Below are 8622 nucleotides of genomic sequence, written 5' to 3'. Positions count from 1 at the left end.
ATTATTACAACTCTAACTACTAACACAACTGCTCTTCTAAACACAACCACAACAAGCTCAGGACTTTCTATCAACTATCTAGAAGACACCACCAATACAACATTGGGAAGCCGCACAAATGAAAGCACCACCTCTCCTTCTGTATATACAACACCACATAATGATACTACAGAGTACACAACATATAATGTCACAACCACAGGAGGTTATAGTGATAATATCACAAACATTACCACAACACCAACCGCTAACACAATTACTCTTCCAACCTAGAGCCACAACAAGTCCAGCAATCTCTACTGACTATCAAGAAGACAACGCCAATGCAACATCAGGGAACAACATAGATAAAAGTACCACCTCCCCTTCTATGCATACAACACAGAATGCCATAACACCAAGCAAATATACTACAGAATATACAACATATAATACCACAATGACAAGTGAATACAGTAGTAGATAAAGTCACAAACATTATCACAAAATCAACAACTAACACAACTACTCTTCTAAACACAACCACAAGCCCAGGAATCTCTACTGACTATCCAAAAGACACCACCAATGCAACATTGAGGAACAACATACAGTAAATGAGAGCACCAGCTCTCCAATGCATACAACACCGAATGCTGCCACACCGAGGAATTATACTGCAGAATATACAACATATAATGTCACAATGCTCTTAGGTTCCACTAGTGATAAAGTCACAAACATTATCACAACACTAAAAACTAACACAACTATTCTTCTAAACACAACCACAAGTCCAGGAATCTCTACTGACTATCCAAAGGACACCACCAATGCAAGATTAGAGAACAACATAGTTAAAAGTACCACCTCCCCTTCTGCACATATGTAATGACAATGCTGGGTGCAAAAACTAAAAGCAAGTCATATACACACACACACACAATCGACAGGTAGTCACACAGGTACTTTAAATCAGCATTTACACCATTACATATTCTACACATGTAAAAGACCCTCTACCAAATGAATACCTGCCCTGGCACATCATAGCATTCACTCGGCACTCCAAGAAACAACAGAATCCAACTGCAGTATGCTTGCACTGTCAAAACCTCCACTTTTATTATCACATGACACACAGGAGGATAGTCATCACAATCTGCATAATAACACACACAAATAATAATGTGAGCATTACAGCATGAAATAGACACATCATTTGACAGCGTCGCAGCATAGAATTAATACATTACCAAAGCTATGTGAAGGGCGGAAGGAACAGATCCCATCAGAACCATACTGCACATGGGGTCACGGGGAAGCTGTAAACGTGACCATTGGATGAGCCCATATAGCCTTGGCAAGAGTCCCAGCATCAGTGTCCCCTGTCACTAAGAGGCATTCCAATCGATCCCGTTCAGACTCCCAGCTTTTAAACCATTTTCCTGGCAGCTTTCCTGAAGTGGGCGGGCACCACACCCACTATAGGAGGAGCTAGCAGAAAGATTCCGTGAGGATAACAGAGTTGCGCCCAGCCACCATATTGAGTCCACATCTTTATCTAGAAAGTCACACTTTTCTTCAGATCAGCTTCTTATCTACCCTAAACGTCTTCTCATCTACCCTAAATTTAAATATTTCTAACTTCTCAAGCAAATAGACATCTTTAAACAGGTTCTTATTTTCTAATGTGACATTACTACGTGTTAGAAACACGTTTAATTCCATAAACAAGTTCATATCTTGCTATAAGCAGAATATCTCGTGACTCTGTTCCTTCAGCTTAAAGAAATTACATCAGTCACCTCTCATGCTCCTGGCATTTGGGCATCAATGCTTTATTGTAAAAATTACCCAAGAAACAAAGGGTCCAAGGCCAACACATTTCATAGGCATTATAACATACAACACAGAATACCACAACACAAAGCAATTATACTACAGAGTATACAACATATAGTGTCACAATGACAAGAGGATACAGCAACAATAATGTCACAGGCATTATCACAACACTAACAACTAACACATCTACTCTTCAAGTCACGAGCACAACAAGCCCAGGAATCTCTATTGACTATCCAGAAGATACCACCAATACAACATTGAGGAAACAACATAAAAGTACCACCTCCCCTTCTGTACATGCAACACAGAATACCACAATGCCAAGCAAATATACAAAAGGATATACAACATATAATGCCACAACACCGGGGGAGGGGGGGGGGGGTTTACACTAGCAATAATGTTACAAATTTTATCACAGCACTAAAAACTAACACAACTACTCCTCCAGTCATGGTCACAACAAGCCCAGGAATCCCTACTGACTATCCACAAGACACCACCAATTAGGAAATAACATAAATAAAAGCATCACCTCCCCTTCTGAATACAGAATACCACAATGCCAACTAATGACTCAATTGATTACAGCACTCATGTTATCACTACTCTGGGAAATGTCACCAAGGGTACAACACCTGGAATATTTACTCCAGCTATAACCAGTTCTAACGTATGCACCCTAATTTTAGGAAATATTCCCCACATCTCAACTACACCACCTAGGAATCCCTCTTAATTGATCCTGAATCAAAAGCAGGACTGACGGTTCCCACAGCCACCATGACAAGTCTTGGACCTCCTTCATGCGTTCCAGTACAAACAATCCTTTATAGCTCAGTGACAACATCATAAAATATTACACCAACCACAAAGGAAACATCCCTCCAATCATAAAACACTACAGAATACACTGTAACCTTCGCACCAGCTACAAGCTCAGTTCCAGGATATCTTGTGGTGTAGGTATATCAGAATTTGTTAGCAGTATTAAGACTTACTCTCACCGGCCACTTTATTAGGTACACCTGTTCAATCACTTGGTAACACAAATTGATAATCAGCAAATCATATGGCAGCAACTCAATGCATTTAGGCATGTAGATGTAGTGAAGACGACTTGATGAAGTTCAAACTGAGCATCAGAATGGGTAAAAAAGGGTTTTAAGTGACTTTGAATGTGTCATGGTTGTTGGTGCCAGCCTGAACTGTTGATACAAGGCAGGTTGGATCCATGCTCAGTCTGGTCTGAGCATTTCAAAAACTGCTGATCTACTGGGATTTTCACGCACAATCATCTCCAGGGTTTGAATGGTCCGAAAAAGAGAAAATATCCAGTGAGCAGCAGTTGTGTGGAGGAAAATACTTTGTTGATATCAAAGGAGTATGGGCAGACTGATTGCCACGACATTCAGATGGTAGGGTCAGAATTTGGTGTAAACAACATGAAAGCATGGATCCAACCTGCCTTGTATCAACGGTTCAGGCTGGTGGTGGTGGTGTCATGGTGTGGGGGATATTTTTTTGGCACTAGCAAGGTGTGACCAATAAAGTGGCCGGCGAGTGTAAGTCATAATACTGCTAAAAAATTCTGATCTACCTACACCATGAGAGACATCTCTATCAACAGAAGACCCCATCTTGCCTAATTCTGAAACTATACTGACAATTCCTGTACATGTTTCCACCATGACAGCCACAGAGATAACTAATATTTTGTTTATAGTGGATATACTGTATCTGCAGATGTGGAGCTTACTAATTAAGAGGACATTGACAGCAATACTGCAATAGTACCTTCAATTGCAGGCAATGAACCTGGCCTGGAAACTAGTTGGACTTTACTTATGTGGACTACAGGTTGGACTTACTAAAAACTGTATTTTATCACCTTTTTTATCATTTTCTTACACATTTTATTAACTGACTCCCCACCCCCCTCAGTGCACCACGGTTTTGTTATAAAAAAGCAGTTCTGAAAGGCTCACCTCTGAACACACAGACCCATCTACAACCATAACTAGTTGTAAGATAACCACATTAACACCCACTTCACCGTATTCATAGTGCAGTGTAAGCTCAGCTGCCATATCTGGTTGTATAATGACTACCCTATTTCCACCATTTGTGAAAAACAGTATCACAAATTAAGCAATTCTTACCAGTTCTGAGAAAGACATATTCTTTGATAATATAGTAAGAACAACACCCAGTTCGGGAGCTGAAAACCAAGAGTCCACTACAACACTTCAAATAATCACAATAAATGCTTCTGAAACACTTGGCCTTGAGGATGTCACCTCTGATCCCCAGACTGGAACACTTGGACTTGAGGATGTCACCTCTGAACCCCAGACTGGAACACTTGGCCCTGAAGATGTCACCTCTGATACCCGGACTGGGACTCTTGTCCCTGAAGATGTCACCTCTGATACCCGGACTGGGACTCTTGTCCCTGTAGATGTCACCTCTGATACCCGGACTGGGACTCTTGTCCCTGAAGATTTCACCTCTGATTCCCAGACTGTAATTAGTCTTCACCCTATTAATGTGACTTCAGTCCTCCAGACTGGAACACTTGACCTTGAATATGGCACCTCAGTTCTTCAGACTGGAACACCTCACCCTGAAGATGCCACCTCTGATACCCGGACTGGGACTCTTGTCCCTGAAGATGTCACCTCTGATCCCCAGACTGGAACACTTGTAACTGAAGATGTCACCTCTGATACCCGGGCTGGGACTCTTGTCCCTGAAGATGTCACCTCTTATTCCCAGACTGGAATTAGTCTTGACCCTATTAATGTGACTTCAGTCCTCCAGACTGGAACACTTGACCTTGAATATGGCACCTCAGGTCTTCAGACTGGAACACCTCACCCTGAAGATGTCACCTCTGATACCCGGACTAGAACTCTTCACCCTGAAGATGTTACCTTTGATCTCCAGACTGAAAGTCTTGACCCAGAAGATATCATGTAACTTCTGATCCCCGAGAAACATTCAATTACTCCAAGACAATCACTTGTTCTGACAGACTCCATGATGCAACAACATCACATTATAAAAGACTAATGCTACATAAAGCAAATAAAACTTCTGAATCAGAAGATGCAAAACAACTTGTACAATATTATATTGAATTGAGTAGATAATTTCTTCGAAATGTTATATAAGTTGGACAATAAAATGAGCTTTATAAGCTTTACTAATGGACTTACTTGATGGTCAGCAAGGTTTAAGCTAAATGAGTGCACTACTTTAATGTCTTAAAGAATACAGTTCAGAATAAAGGAGTATTTTCAAAACAATGCTAACTAATCTAAAATGTATATTTAAATTGAAATAAAAGTAAATTATTCAACTTTAGACTTTCTATTCTAAGATTAATTGCTAATCCTGTCTATACTTTTCAGATTGAAAGCAACTTTCAGGGAATGCTTGGGTAATCTTCCTGTAATGTCGGATCCAAATCACATCAATATATATGAGTATATGACTTGGAATTGATTTCCATTAAAATCTATGGGCACAAGTTGGATAGAAGTCACCTTGAAATAGTACAGGAACCTTTTCTAACGTCGGAGTGACTTCAGTGGTGCTTTAGACAGCTCTCATTGACTAACATGGGATTTCACATTTCATACGACTTGGAGTCTCACAAGTTGGATCCCAAGTCGCAGCGGTGTGAACCGAGCCCTAATGATTACACTTTACTTTGTAGCAAGTAAAGTCAGGTTTTCTCAGAATTTGCACTTGAGAGCATCTCAATGTCAGGGCAGGAACGATGAAATGGGCAGGCAGGCAGGCCTATGGTAAGGTCACGCAGCGACTGACGATAGCCGCTACCCACAGACCAGAGTCCCTCAGGGCGCGGAGTCTAAGCCCCAGGCTGCCCTTCACCAGGGCCCCTGATGGTGGGGATGGACTTGACGCAGCCTGAGACCAGGTCGAGTAAGCCCAGCTGCAGTAACGACTGCCGCCAATGGCGTACAGCTGGTGGGAGCTAGATGGGAACACGTGTAGCGTAGTCAAACAGGCCGGGTCTATAACAAAGGAGCAGACAGTACTAGACGGTAGGCAAAGAATACTCAGGTCGGGTTCAGCAACGGGAGGTCAGGTAAAGGGTTAAAACAGCGAATAGTCTTGTCCAAACCGAGTCGGTTACCAGGAGAGCAAGGAGAACAGCACAAGAGCTTGCAACAAGGAAACATACAGGACACGAATGCAGAGAGCACTTGCAGACAGCAGGCTTAAATGTGATCAGCCACACCCTTCTGAGGAGGAGCCACAGAAGCCTGAAGGCATAAAGGTTCCCACCATGCTTTGCAGAAACCTAAGATGGATGCCACCACATGGAGATGCACAAGCTCTGAGGAAAGGTAGGACCTTGACACTCATGTACTAAATGCACAAGGAAAGCAGTCTGTTTTGTCCTGAAAATTGTATACATTTTTCTGACTAGTTTTAAGTTTAGTTTAAAAAAACAAAAAACAAGTCTGTAGCATTGTTTCTTTTTATTGGGCTGTGTGTGCCGAGCCAAAGCCAATGTGACACTAGCCAATACAAATGCCTAGCATTGGCCATATTAAGAACAACAGAATAAAAGATTGTAATCCAATACATCAAGGGTATATAACATATCTAAATTCCATCATGTATCGATATCTCCAGTAACAATCTGTCAATGATATTGAACCTCAGCACATTTCAACTCATAGAGAGTCTTCATCATGGAATAGTTGTAGGTGATATTTACAATAATCTATAATTTTGGTGGCAAACAGAATAAGTTATTTTATACCTCAGCTGGTCATAGAACTTGTTACCTCCCCTCTGTTCAAAGCTCTGTCATAGCTCCCAACTGTTCTTCATTTGGAAGGACTGTTCCTTATTGTATGGTGTATATTTGCACCATATGCTCTGAGTAGATCCATGTATTAGTCACGTGATATCACTTCTGGGTGGACAGTGGCTTAGGATATGATGTTACTTCTAGGTGGGTGGTGGCTGTACTTAGACAGTTACCAGCTTCTGGATATCAGCCAAATGGTGAGAATGGTGCCAACATTTACTTTAAGCACAGTGAGGACCATTTTGACCCTTTTGTTGGTGTACATCACCTGTGGGGCTTTGGAGGCTTTAATAAGGGCAACCGCTCCATCTGTGAAGTTGGGCATAATAGTGATCAATGAGACAGGTTTTTGTGTGCCATTTATGTCAAGGTGGGCTCAGTGTTTATTGGTGGTGTCTTTGTCTTATTGGTCCTTTGCACTATATTCTGTATTTTTGCGTGTACCACTTTACGTTCCTGTTCGCCTAATGAAGGAGCTGTTGTAGGCATTCCAAACCATTACGCTGCTTGTTCTGTGACTAATAAAAGGGTTTACTCCAAACATGTGATGTGCTGGTGATACTCTACAATTGAAGATTCTTGTTAACGGTACCATCCACTTGCATCATTGAAGCACTCTCTTCTGATTGGCTGGTAAACTCTTTGGAGGCCACCATATTCTGCTTTACTTTGTCCCTTTTTTGGAACCATTTTGAACAGAAACATGGAATTGGACTTTCTATAGGCACCCAGAGCAATAAAAAAATTGATAAAACATATAATTCTTTATTTAATACAGATAAAAAAGCTGTGGACACAGAATAAAACATTGCAATACAATACATCAAGGCTATATAACATATACTATATTGCCAAAAGTATTGGGACACCCTATAAATCATTGGATTCAAGTGTTATGATCACTTCCATGGACACAGGTGTATACAATCAAGCCCCTAGGCATGCAGACTGCTTCTACAAAATTGGTGAAAGAATAGGTCGCTCTTAGGAGCTCAGTGACTCCAAGCGTGGTCCCGTGATTGATGTCCACCTGGGCAATAAGTCCATCCGTGACATTTCCTGGCTACTAAATATTCCACGCTCAACTGTTAGTGGGATTATAACAAAGTGGAAGCAACTGGGAACAACAGCAAGCCATGAAGTGGTAGGCCATGTAAAATGAAAGAGCGGGGTCAGCGCATGCTGAAGCGCACAGTGCACAGAAGTCACCAACTGTCTGCAGAGTCAATAGCTAAAGACCTCCAAACTTGGTGTGACCTTCAGATGAGCACAACAACAGTGCGTAGAGAGCTTCATGGAATGGGTTTCCATGGCCGAGCAGCTGCATCCAAGCCTTCCATCACCAAGTGCAATGCAAAGCGTCGGATGCCGTGGTGTAAAGCATGCCGCCACTGGACTCTAGAGCAGGCGTGACCAATCACACTTCTCTGTCTGGCAATCCGATGGACGTGTCTGAATTTGGTGGTTGCCAGGAGAACGGTACCTGCCTGACTGCATTGTGTCAAGTGTAAAGTTTGGTGGAGGGAGGATTATGGTGTGGGGTTGTTCTTCAAGGGTTGGGCCTGGCCCCCTAGTTCCATTGAAGGGAACTCTTAAGGTGTCAGCAGTGGTATGCTCATCCTCTCCAGGCATGTCAGGCTGCATGCTCAGGTTGTTGGTCTGGTATGGAATTCCCTCATACAGTATATTTTATTTTATTTTTGTGTGTGTGAGATACCTCCTTAAAATCTATACCATATTGTTGGCAATTTTAACACTTTTTTCTTTGTCAGAGCTGCTGTAGCACTTTCTGGACATCAAAAAGATGCCCCTTCACAGGTAGGAGTAGGACACCCCCCAGGTAGGTTTTTCTTTTTACTGATACATGGTATTCAGGGGAGTGCCCACTCCCCATGCTATTTGTTTGATGCCCTGTTGCCTATTAGCCCAGAAAATTG

This window comes from Staurois parvus, unplaced genomic scaffold (assembly GCF_062004578.1).
Source record: "Staurois parvus isolate SC_StPar_1 unplaced genomic scaffold, SC_StPar_1.0 ptg001252l, whole genome shotgun sequence".
In the NCBI taxonomy this organism is placed as follows: domain Eukaryota; kingdom Metazoa; phylum Chordata; class Amphibia; order Anura; family Ranidae; genus Staurois; species Staurois parvus.
Note: the sequence above shows the minus strand (reverse complement) of the source record.